Source organism: Equus przewalskii, chromosome 29 (assembly GCF_037783145.1).
Source record: "Equus przewalskii isolate Varuska chromosome 29, EquPr2, whole genome shotgun sequence".
In the NCBI taxonomy this organism is placed as follows: domain Eukaryota; kingdom Metazoa; phylum Chordata; class Mammalia; order Perissodactyla; family Equidae; genus Equus; species Equus przewalskii.
This window is the reverse complement of record NC_091859.1, coordinates 9,016,469-9,030,046: the sequence shown is the minus strand read 5'-3', so window position 1 is coordinate 9,030,046 and position 13,578 is coordinate 9,016,469. Positions and strand designations below refer to the sequence as shown.

Genomic DNA, 13,578 nt, shown 5'->3' with positions numbered 1-13,578 from the left:
AATGGAGCTCTATTCCTTTGGGTTTGGTTCTTGCCCTGCCTTCTCCCAGCAATGAAAGTTGACCCTATTGGACCTTGTGATGAGGCCATCCTCAATGAATAAGCCATTGCTTCCACCTAGGTCATAAGAGTCCATCTGTCCCACTAAAATGATGCTTACTTCTGAAAGTATTTGTGCCAAGGAAACGAAGCAGAGCACTGGAACTGGTAATTCTGCAGACCCAGTGCTGAGCTAATTAGGGACTCTGACATATTTACCATCCTCAGTAGTTACAGGGAGCATTTATCACTAGGATGGTTGGTGGCTCATGACTTCTGGCAGGACTGCTTTCACCTCTGAATTCCTCCATGCTGATGTGCAATCATTCTGCTACCCTACACTAGAGGGACAAATTAAGGTTTTTCTAATTCATAGTGAGTAGTAAGACTTTGTTGTAAGCAGAAAAATTAAATGGCTTCCTGCTTTATTATACTATCAGATTTCTGCCCAGGAAGTAAAGTGTTGCTATTCCATATGGATCCTCCAATTCAGGCTGAGGTTCTACAAAGCCTGGCTCCTCCAGACCATCTAATACTCTACCTAAAACAAACTGAAAACACACTCATGTTTCCCCACGTTATAAAAGCAAAACAAACACAACAAACCTTCCTACGAAATTGCTCTCAAATGGTGACTAACGACACTAATCACCAAAGCTCTCTTCAACTGTTGTCCTACTAGATCTCTCTCTGTAGCTCTTGGCATTGCTGATCTTCCAGCTTCTGCAAAACCTCCCTTCCACTGGTCTTCAGAACACTTTGCTTTTCCGACCCTCCTACTGCCTTTCCAGATTTCTCATTCTCAGTGTACACTAGTCTTGGCAGGTTTTCTCTATCTATTATAAATAATTGAGCCAAGTATTAATAAAAGAATATACTGATAACTGAAATCTGATTATAGGGGGCCATATGCTGAGAAAATAATCGGGGAGAAGTGCCTCATGGCTGCAAATTCTTTATGCCTTGACCTATAAACCAGACTCTACACTGGATGTATACATACATCATGATTTGTAGGACTGAGTACAAGTGCCCTTTCTCCAAAGAGGGAAGGATTAGCCCCAGCTGTGCAGTTCTTTCTGCGTTGCCCAGAGACCTATGAAAGTGATCATTCCCATCTGGGGTTTTAGTTTGAGATTTAGTTTGAGAAAGGGTTTCCTTTTCTCAGTCGTCACTTCTCTGAGTGTCTTGATCACTTTAGGGACTTAAATTACTAACTCTTTACAACTTTAATTCTGAATGTCTGTTCTGAGCTTCAAACTTGACTTCCCAATATCATAAAATGTCTGAGTAGCACCTTTAAACTCAACATTACCAAAACCACAAGTACTGTTTCCTCTCCACAACAATTGTTGCTTCTACTGTAGGACTTCAGTTGATAACTGCCATTATATCAGTTGTTAGACGAGAACATCAGAGCTCCTGTAACTTCCTTCTTACCTTATCTCACAATACCCACGTGACACCCTAACATCCTGCCTTCTCCTGCACATTCGGATCACTGATGCTCTGGTGCTGGCCGTGCAGCCTGCATTAGGCAACAGCCTCCCAACGTTCTTCTCTAAATGACAACTAGTGAGCACTGCCTCGGAGCCAGTGAACCTTGTTTCAAATCCCAGCTCCAGCACTCTTGGACCCCTGGTAAATTTATTTAATGTCTCTGATTTTTGGTTTCTACTGCTGTAAATAAGGACTCAAAATATTTACCCCATGAGTTTGCAGATAGAGTTAATTAAGAATTAATTTGCAGTATATAAAGTGCTTAGAAGGGTTCCTATCACCCACCACTCAATCAATAGTAGCTATTATTATTATTTGTACTGTCTCATCTACAAAGCTTCCCCTGTTCACTCCAGTCTTAAACTTCCCTTAAGGGACTAGGGGACAAATTTTTGGGCCAGGGCAGAATCTCTACTCTGCCAGTTACAAGCTATGTGACCTAAGACAACTTATTTCACTTCTGTGATCCTCATTTAGTTCCATCATCAGAAACTTGCATCTGGAACAAATCTGCAACAAATGTAAAACATGTAGAGTATTTATCACAGGCAATGGCTCAATGTAGTTTCCAAAAAACTTTTCACATCTTCCACACAGTGTAAGAAACTTCTTACTTTGGAGGTGTCTTGAGTTGTTTGCTTTCTGTCCTTTACATTACTCTTCATTCTTTGACTATATGGTCAGAGCCTTCAGTGCAGGGGTGTATCTGATACCTATTCTGTTTCCCTATGAATCCCTAGCAAGATGCTGAGTTCACAATAGACACCAGCAAACACTGGTGATGGAGCTATGACAAGAGCTGCACTTGCTCCAGCATAAAACACGGGCACACATAGAGAAAAATAAACTCAAAATTAAACATCTTTGAACAATTAGTCATGTGAGAAATCTAAAGGATGCTGGCATTAGCTTTACAATCTTTTCTAATTGAGAAGATCAAATTATATAGCCTGAATCAGAGTAATAACGAAGTCATCATTTTTCTCATTCTGTACATACATAAAAGCACACTGCTGTTATACTAGATAAAAGAAAGAAAGAAAGAAAGAATTTTCCATTACATGTGAGAGAAAAAAAAAAGACTATGATATTCTCCAAATGAATGCATCAGCTAGCAACACTGTGGTTACTACTCTTAAAAGGAAGTAATACATGCCCGTGCTTGAAAGAAGCAAATCTGCCCTTGAAAAAGGAATGATGAAGTTAGAGAAAACAGGTTAACAGAGGTGAAAATGCAAAATTCTTGAAAGCGAAGATAATTCTACACAAGCAAGTAACAGCTGCATTGTTAAAATGAAGCCCGTGAGGGGCTAAGGATTCAGAAGGTCCCTGAGTGGAAAATACCTCATAGGATGTCTTCATGGAGATTATAGCTCCAGCGCAGTGCAGAGGAAGATGACATGAGCACTGAAGATACACTGGCGATGATTTAACAAGTGTTCAATACAAAAATAATTTGTAAGTAGTCCAAGGTAGTATCCTCAACATTCTCAAACATGAGACTTTCATACTGGGAAATGGCTTAAAGTTTGTATATACAGCGATGTATACATCCATGTGTATAAAGTGACAATTTCTCATCCTCTACACAGAATAGTAAAAATGTATACATACTGTCATATTTTACTATATATACATACATACATATTGTGATATTTCTTTGAAGCTTTGAAACTAATTCCACATACATTATCTTACTTGATTCCTATACAAATAAAGGAGAGCGGAGAGCTCATTTTCACACTAATTATAAGGAAAGAAAAGAAAGGGGGTATCTAACCTCTTCCTTCCTCCTATGAATTCAGGAAAAGAGGATTCAATAAGAGATTATCAAGCTGAAAATTCTGAAGTTTTCAAAGATATTTATTTACGTACACAGTTTAAAAACTGGTAATGATAAAGCCCATCAAAAAATAGATGTGAAAGGTTATAAATGTTTGGATAACGGTGAACCATGAAATGTACTGTATGATTTGCACATGAAAGGCTTCAGGGCCACTCTTATTTCACTCACAAGTTCTACTCTGAAAGGACAGATCCTTTAGGGGAGCGACCACGGGTTATTTTCCACATCTGCTGCTCATTCCTCCAAGTTGGTAGGAGCAGGATCAACACATCCTTGTATGCTGATCCCTTTGCCTGGTGCTTAGAAGAGAATTAATGAGCTCCAAAGGGAGCTGCCTCTAGTGCTCTGATGACTGTGTCAGAGTTGTGAGGACAAACAGACTTTGAAAGAGGAAATGTGGAGTACCTGAAAATTCAAGCATTACAATGGCTGGGCTGCATGAGAATGAATGGTGGGTGTTTACATTGCAGAAGTTTATTCTGAGCAGGAATAAATTCATATTTTTGAATAATAAGAGTAGCTTATAATATCCAGCATTTATTCTACTATTATATTGTGGCAACTTTTCTAAGGGCTTTTCATGGATTAACCAATTTAATGACATATGAGAAAGGTACTGTTAATACTGATATTTATTATGAGAAAACTGAGGCTGAGAGCCGTTAGGTAAAGTGTCTGAAACCAAACAATTAATATGGAGAACTTTCAGGAACCACACCATGGAAGTCTTCACTGCTATGCTTCCTCTTGAACACTGAAATTCTTCACTAATTTAGAATGAAACCATTCTTCATTTGAAATGCATTTGAACACACAGCATCACTCACTATGAAAAGAAACTGGAATGACTTTCAGAGTTAAAAAATTAAAACACAAGCATTGAGCAGATTTAGGCCACTCGCCTCAGGCTCAGAGTCACTGCCGCCATGGCCAGTCAGTCACAGAGCATCCAGTATCTGCTGTAGGTTGAGAAGCAAGCCGCTGAGAAGAGGTCGGACCCCCAAGCGAAAGACCCAGGGCCTGAAGCAGGCCAAAGAAGCAGCTCACGCTGAAACTGAACAGTACAAGGGGAGGGGTTCAGGGCCAAGGAAGCTGCGGCTCTGGGACCCCCTGGCAGTTGCAGACCTAAGTGGAGAAAGAGACCCGGGGAAGATGACCATCCTCCAGACCTGCTTCTGGCAGAACAGGGAGGAAGTTCTGGATAACCTCTTGACCTTTGTCTGTGACATCAAGCCAGAAATTCATGAAAACTACTGCTTCAATGGATAGGGGAATAAAAAGACACACCTGTTTCCTGGATGGGCATTTCAGATGCCTTCATGAGAAATGAAGCTTTAGCAAGGCTTGAGTCACATTCTTGTGAAAAGGCATTAAATTATTTCTGTATATTATGGAGTAGTTCCCTTCACTTTTTGGAGAACAGTCAATCTAGCTTCTTCATATAAATTTAGAGCTTATCCAAAGATTTCATCTTTTCACCTCATTTCTTAGAAATTTAATGGAGATGCACTGTCTGTTTCCCTAGGCCTTTTAGTTCAAGTAACATATATGTCAAATACTGACTTTTTCTTTCCGAGATGTAGGAAAAACAATTTTTTGTTGAAGAAATAAAGGAATTAAATATTTTCTTCCCTAAAGCTTTCTTGAAGATCATGGGCTTTATCTATGAAAAAAGTAGTAAATAGACATTTGTAACATGTGAAGCAGCACCCAGCCTTAAAATAGTCATTTCTGGCTAAGGGTTAGAACAATGAACGCTAGCATAATTGTTTGGGCTGCTTTTAGTGTCTCTAAATCAAAATTGCTAGATGATAGAATTCAAGAACTTGTCACATATTATTACTTGGTGTACCGATAATCATTTAAAAGCAAAGACTCTTTGTTGTACAAAGGAAAAAAATTAAAACATTTTACCAAATAATCTATTTATTCTAGAAAAAGAAAAACAGCTGACATGGAGAAGAGTCACGGAAGCACAGAACTGGGAGAACATGCATCAGTCCTCTAGTTTTAATGATGAACAAATGGATTCCTGAAGAGGTTGAATTAGTTTGCCCAAGGTCATGTAGGTAGATAAAGTCAAAGCAAAATAAATAACACAGATATTCATATTTCCAGTCCAGTGACCATGCTCCCACATCACAGTTCAGAATTTTAAATCCTCTACTTCCTCTAACTAATTTATTGCCTGAGAAGGCAGAATGTAGTACATAGCTTCAAAGTTAATTGTTGAATTATTAACAGACAGCCATCTGCCCTGGTTAAACTAGCAAGCATACCAAAGCATTTATTGAAATGGCTGGCTGTTATGAAGTATACAATTTGTGATATGCAAACAAATGTAAAATGAGAACAAGCTTTCATTCCCTGAGGGCTTTCAAAGAGACTGTTATTATATAAAAATGACAATTGCCATATAAAGATCAAGTATACCAACCAGTTTGCGATTTAATGCCAAGCTAGACTTAAGGTGACCAATAACTAATATTCCATTCCTAGGTCATAACTTAGCCGAGGAACAGTAAGCTGATTTCTTTTTTTTTTTTAATTTAAAGTAAAATCCATTTTGCTTTGTGTTATTTTTATATACAAGCAGTTTTACATGATTTTTCTCCAGCTTTCTTAAGGTATCACTGACAAATAAAAATTGTGTGTATTCAAGGTATACAATTTGAAGTTTTGATCGATGTATACATTGTGAAATAATAATCACAATTAAGCTAATTAATGTACTCATCACCTCAAATAGTTACCATTTTCTTTTCTTTTTGTTTTTTGTGGTGAGAACACTTATGACCTATCCTCTTAGCAAATTTCAAGTATATAATACATTATTGTTAACTATAGTCACATTGCTGTACATTAGATCTCCAGAACTTATTCATCTTGACTAACTGAAACTTTATACCCCTTGACCAAAATCTTTCCACCCAACAGCAGAAAAAGACACATTCTTCTCAAGCTCATACAAAACATTCTCCAGGATAATCACGTTAGGTCATACAACAGTCTTAACAAATTTAAGAAATTACAAATCATTCCAAGTATCTTTTCTGTCCAAAACGGAATGAAATTAGAAATCAATAATAGTGAGAAAACAGGAAAATTCACAAATATATGGAAACTAAACAACATACTCTTGAACAACCATTGGGTTAATCAAGAAATCAAAAGAAAATTTAAAAAGTATTTTGAGACAAACGAAAACACAACATATCAAAACTTAAGGGATGCAACAAAAGCAATACTAAGAGGTAAATTTATAGTGATAAATGCTGACATTAAAAAAAAGAGAAAGAGAGCCAGCCCCAGAGGCCTAGTGGTTAAGTTCAATGTGCTCTGCCTTGACAGCCCAAGTGAGTTCCGGAGCATGCACCTACACCACTCCATTAGCAGCCATGCTGTGCTGGTGGCCCATGTACCAAAAAATAGGGGAAGATTGGCACAGATGCTGGCTCAGGGCGAATCTTCCTCAGCAAAAAAAGAAAGACCTCAAATAAACTAACTTTACACCTCAAGGAACTAAGAAAAGAAGAACAACTAAGCCCAAAGTTTTCAGAAGGAAGGAAATTTAAAGACTAGAGTAGAAATAAATCAAATAGAGAGTAGAAAAAACGAAAAAAATAAAAATAAGAGTTGGTTTTTTGAGAAGAAAAAATAGACACACCCTCAGCTTGACTAGGAAAAAAAGAGGGAAGACTCAAATAAAATCAGCAATGAAAGAGGAGACAATGTAACAGATTTCTCAGAAATAAAAAGGATCGTAAGAGTCTATTATGGGGAGATCTTTGTCAAGTAAGCTGATTTCTTGCTTAGCCACACCACTGCCATTGTGGAAGCCTGGGTTCCACTGTATTATGTAAGTGAAATGCACGGACAAGACACACATTTGTACATTAGTATCCAGCAAAGATAAGGAGAAAGGCAGGGGACAGGAAGATTTGCCTGCCCTTGAGAAGAAGTGTTGGGTTTTGATTCTGCAGATGACAGGCTTGTTAAAAACGGTGGCAAACACAAAATAGAAGAGAGAGATCAGAAAACATATCTGAATATAATCACCATTTCCTGTTTGTTTCTTTCCTCCTCTTTGACAAAACTGCCATACAAATATGTCCTGATCCACATGTTACTGGGGTTAAGTCTGCTGGAATTAGTGCTCCATCAATAAAGTAAATTTCTGAAAAGGTACTGCTCGTTTTCTTTCTCTCAAAAATAATGACTGAATTTTTCAGACTCGGTTTGCATATTCTGACTAGTCAGTTCAGTTTGGCTTCCAGAATTGCATACTTTATGCCCAGTTCAAGGAATAAAAGTAAATCTTTGCTTATTAAAAAAATATAACCTATTACTTAAGTTGTTCATGAAGTTGTCTGGTAAAGAGAAAATTAGAATTACTTTTTCCTCCCTCAGTGAAAAAATCTTTATTTTTCCAAATCAAGTTATTTTTTTTCCTGATATCTTCATTCAGGCATTTATTTAACAAGAATATTTACTGAGAACTGAGTATGTGTCAAGAACAAGGCTAGGAGCTGAGAATCGATGGTAAGCAAATGCGAAGATGATTCCTTCCCTCTCAGAATTTAGAGCAGAGAGGGGCAAATACACAAATCAAAGGAGCCTAGAAACTGCCGTGAAACCGCAACGTGACACAAGTCTCGAAGGAAGCATGCAAGGCGCTCAACAGAGACCCCGAAAGGGAGATCTGAGCTAGTCGGGGAGGTCGAGGAGGCTTCCCCAGGAAGTGACACTTGAGCTGAGATCTAAAGGATAAGAGGTATATATTTCAGGCAACAAATGGGCAAATTCCTGTAGCAAGAATGAGCATAAGAATAACTTCAGGAAAATAGGAGCATGTTGTGCCTTAGAAGGGAAGAGAGTGAGTAAGATGGAGCGAATGATCAACACTTTCAGATGCTGAGAAGCCAAGTATGATGAGAACTGAAAATGTCCACTGGCATTTGGAAAGACAGAGGTCACTAGGGAAATTATGAAAAGCTGTTATTATGGGATGATGGTGACAGAGGCCAATTGGAGAGGACTGCAGACTAAGTTCCAGGTTAGAAAACAGAGATACTGGGTGCAGGTGAGCCTTCAAAGATGAAGACAGTGTTGTAACTGCAAGGGGATATGAATTAAGGACTTTGTGAGGTTTTTTGGTGGTTGTTTGTTTTAATGAGAGAGACTAAACTGTGTTAAAAATTTGGAAATTATCAGGAAGTTAAAGCCAAAGCAGACAACCAGGATTTCCAATACACCTTCACCCTGTAGATGGAGAGCTGTACATCCTCCACGGCAGGAAAGAAAATCTTATTTAAATGTCCATTGTGTGCTTTCATGTTGAAACATAGATTGTATCCAGTGATAACTCTCACGTATCTGGAAGTTAAACTGAATATCCAACTTAGTTATAACCATTTTTTAGTTTCTTTTCAGTTGGTATAGTTATACATTTGTATTAAATTTCAGAATATAAAATTGTTTTATCTTTGTAGAGAAAAAAGGATTCATTCATTATTCACTTATAAAATATGAACCATTCGCATTCAATCAAGGAGATATGTTTTACGATCTGGGCACATAATGAACTGCAAATCCCCACGTACTTCAGAACATCAAGTTTTGTTGAATCAAAATTCATCATTAAGGAAAAATATCATCACTGACACCAATTCACTATCTCCCTTATATTATAGTTTTGAAATGCTATAATTCATTAAGAAAGAAAATGAAACTCTGGTCATACTGAGCTGTATATGATTTTATTTCTCTTTAGAAAAGGAAATCCTATGAAAAGTACGTGAATGATCTCCTAAATTATTCTGTTCACTATATAAAGAATGCATTTTTTACTATTTAATGGGAGATTACAGCTTCCTAATAAAAAACACTAGTAATATTGAAACAAAGTAATACTAAATATTAATTTGATAATCCACCTAAAATTGGGGCAGAAAAGTGGGACAATTATTTTGTCAAGGTTAATAAATATTTTTTCACTTGCTGGCCTAGTGACGTCATAACTTTTTTTTTAGTTTAGTTTTTTAGTTTAGTTCAGTTTAGTTATAATTAATCAAGGAAGCAAGTTTTTTCCCTGCATTTTGCATGCTCAAGTTGTCAATTAATCCTCTTAGAAATGGTTATTTTACACAACAAATTTTCCCTACCTTCTGGAAGGCTGTGCCAGGCACTGGGAGTACAGAAGTGACAACGATCCCCTGCCTTCAAAGAGTTTACAGTACACAGCACTGTATCTGCATGATCAGAGGAATCTAGATGGTACAATGGAAGCATGAAGAACACTTCTATCAGCCTGAGGAAAGCAAAGAAAATACCAGAGAGGAGGTGATATTTAAGTTGATCCCTTAACAAAAAGGACCACTCTGCCACATGATCCGAACAAAAGTGGAATTTTAGTAGAGGGAACAACTTAATCCCTGGCAGTTCTGTTCATGTAAGTGCCAGTATGACAGGATTATTGGATGGGAAGCCGAGTAGACTTCCCAGGAATCAAAGACAAGACTTTAAATGCAGGCGAGGCACAGATGACTGTGGATCACTCGTATCATGCAAATGAGTTCGAGTTATGATTATGTTCTTTAAGAGACAGGAGTTCTTTGAAGGCTTTTATTTTTTTATTTTTCAATTAAACTTTTTATATCAGATCATTGTAGATTCACATGAAATTATAAGAAATAATACAGAGATTATGCCATGTACCCCTCACCCAGTTTTCCCCAGTGGTAATATCTGGCAAAACTATAGTTTAGTATCACATTCAGGATATAGTCAAGACACAGAGAACAGTTCCATCTCCACAGGGATCCCTCATGATGCCCTTTGACAGCCACAGGTGTTCATTACTAGTATATAGAAATGCAGTTATTTGTGTGTTTATCTTGTATCCTGAGACCTGACTGAACTCACTGATTAATGATGGGTTCCTTTAATATGTTCTATAATTTTTTACATAGATAATCATGCCATCTGCAAATAAAGACAATTTTATTTCTTCATTTCTGATTACGTTTTTGTTTTTGTTTCCATAAATTGCCTTATGCAACTTGCTAGAACTTCCAGAACTATGTTGAATAGAGTGGTGAAACTGGACATACTCTCCATGTTTCCAGACATGGGGGAAGGATTAAGTTTTTCATCATTGAGTATTGGCCATTGGCCATTCCTTTAGGCGGAGTCTACTGGCAACAAATTCTCTTACGGTTTTCTTCATCTTGAGAATGTCTTTATTTCTCCTCTATTCCCGAAGTATATTTTGGATGGATATAGGAATCTGGATTGACAGTTCCTTTCTTTCCACACTTGAAAAATGTTGTATCACTTCCCTCTGGACTTATTGGTTTCCAATGAAAAATCCTCTGTCATTTGAATGTTTTTTTCCTGTAGATAAGGTATTCTTTCTCTCTCACTACTTTCAAGATTATTATTTTTTTTGTCCTTAGTTTTCAGAAGCTTAAATAAGATATTTTGTGTGTGTGTGGATTTCTTTAGATTAATCCTGTTTGGGGGTTTGCTCAGTTTCTTGAATATGGCCAAATTTGAGAAGGTCAAAACTTTTCCATTATTTTTTTGAGTACTTTTTCAGCCCCACTCTCTCTCTCCTCTCCTTTCATGACTCTGATGTCACAAATGCTAGACCTTTTGCTATAATTCTACATATCCCTGGGGCTCTCTTAACTTTTCAGTCTATTTTCTTTCTGTTATTTAGACCAGGTAATTTCTATTGTTCCTTCTTCCAAGTCATTGATTCGTTCCTCTGTCCCCTCCATTCTGGTATTGAGCCTATCCACTGAATTTTTATTTTGTTTATTGTAATTTTCAGTTCTAAAATTTTGCTTTTTATAGCTTCTATATCGTTGCTGACACTTTCTATTTCTTTACTGTGACTTTCCATTTTGTTGTTTCAAGAATGTTCATAATCACTCTTGAAGCATTTTTATCATGACTGCTTTAAAATCTTGGTCAGATAATTCTAACATCTCTGTCATCTCAGTGTTAGAGGTAGGGGTAGAAATCCAAGTTCCTCATTTGCCCCCATTGATACCCAGTTTGGAGGATGCCCTTGGTGTGTTCCAGTTCCAACAGTAGGCTTCCACCAATACCTCCCTGGCTAGGTGAGGTAAAAGTACCCCATTACTGCTCCCAACATGGCCTCCACTGACACCACAGGAAGAGACAAGTGGCCTTGTTATTGATGGTGAAAGTCCTGACTCTCTGCTAGGCCTCCACTGACCACAGCCCAGTGGGGAGTGGAAGGGGTAACTCATTACTGATGGGCGGAGGTATAACTTCAGGCTCCTGATATGGTCTCCACTGTCACTGCAGGTTGAGGAGTCCTCATAACCACCTGGCAGGAATGAATATCTAGCTCCCTAGCTGGTCTTCTCTGACACCACCCCCACGGGAAGAGGGAGGGTTCTGGCTTCTTCTTACAGTCTGACAAATGTGGCAGTCTAAGCTGCCCACTCAACCTTTGCCGTTATGGGTGGGGGTGAGAAAATGGATTTCTCTGTGGTATTTGTCTGGAGTAGAGCAATCTAAAAGTTTTACGTCTTGCTGAGGTTGCCTCTCTCTACTCCTTTGGCTTGAAAGATCAGGCTTTTTTTTTTTGTCTGTAGTTGTTGGCATTTTTAACCTGCCAGCTTCCTCAGCAACAAGTCTAGGATATATGAGGGAAAAATAAAACCCAGGGTCTCATCACCATGTTGTTCCTTGGCTCCCAAGGGCCCTAAAGCCAGATTTCCTTCTTCTCTCCACTCTTCAGTCTTCTTACATTTGTTTTAGAGATAATGCCTAAGATTTTAGTTCCACTTAGAGGGAGGAATGGGATAAAGTATGTCATCTCCATCTTCTCGGAAGCATAACGCAAGCCTTTCAAGGATTTTAAGCACAAGCTCTACGTTGGCCTTTGCATTTTAGACAGGTAACTGCAAGTGAGGAAAGCTCAGAAATTAGACATAGGGTACAGATGGTCAAGAAGGGAGTGACAGTAAAGGCAGGAGCATTTGTTAGAAAGTACTTTATACTGATTACCTGATGATAATCTGAAATATGCAACTGGAATGCAGAGGCAAAAATCCGATCAGATGCGCAAACATAGAATAGGCACGAATCAACATGACATAGTTGTGCACACCAGCTGAATATAAGCCTTGAACATACGGCAGGAGGCATGGAAAAGAGAGGACACTTTAGACAGATACTAAAATGTAGACTCACTAGAATGTAACGAGCAACAGAGCGTGATATACTAGACTCACACCTAGATTCTTAGTTTGGATGACTGAGTGGATACAGGTAACATTAAGAAAACTGCAGAGTACATGGAAAGGAATGTGTTCTGCAGGCAAGAGTGAAAACAGTGAGTTCGATTCATGTCATCTTGAGCCTAAGGTGTGTATGGACCACTGAAGATGTCTAACAATGAGTCTGGTACTCAGCAGGAGTGTCAGATCTAGAAGGAGGAAGCAGGAGCCTTGGTTTAATCAGTAATACTCAAATCCTACTGCATGGAGATTACCCAGGAAACATAAGCAGAACGAGAAAAGAGGGCTAAGAACAAGACCCAACTAAACCCCAATGTTTAGGACCAAAGTAACAGAAACCCAGAGAGGAAAAGGAGGCCAAGCTGTCAAAGAGGTGGAAAGAGAACAGAGGAGTAGAGTTCAGTTTAACTTCATAAGCATTTATTGAGTGCTTAGTGTATCTTATGCACAGTGCTGGGAGACTGGCTTTTGAGAATCTTACATTCTACTGCATATAAACAGATCATTTCTGTGCAGTGTGGTCAGCTCAGTGATGGACATATGCTCAGGGGGCAACGGAACCACGGAAAGCGGTACTGAACACAGCCGAAGACTGTGTGAGGAAACTTTCACGAGATGACAACATCTAAGCAGAGTCTTGAAGGATAGTAGCAATTAACCAGGTAAGGAAAGACAGCGGGAAAGTCACGCGAGCCAAAGGAAATGGCCTGAACAATAGCAAAGGGGCATGGAGCTCAAGAGAGGAGAGAGAATCACCTGCAGGAAACAGTCAGCAGGGTTGATGCCTCTGAGAGAGAAAATAAAATCAAACTGAAGAAGGCCCTTTGACTTTGTCACTTATGAAATCACTGTTGACCTCTGCTACAGTAGCGTCTATGAAGTGATGCAGACAGAAATTGGACTGCACTGGGAT

At 38.5% G+C, this 13,578-nt stretch overlaps 1 protein-coding gene and 1 pseudogene across 1 annotated transcript in view; one reads left to right on the top strand and one right to left on the bottom strand.

Moving 5' to 3' along the window:
* ACSS3 (acyl-CoA synthetase short chain family member 3) overlaps nt 1-13,578 on the bottom strand; it is a 168,749-nt gene that overhangs the window by 74,574 nt on the left and 80,597 nt on the right. The gene's annotated exons all lie outside the window — the stretch shown is intronic.
* On the top strand, nt 4,311-4,653 carry LOC139080210 (V-type proton ATPase subunit G 1 pseudogene; annotated as a pseudogene).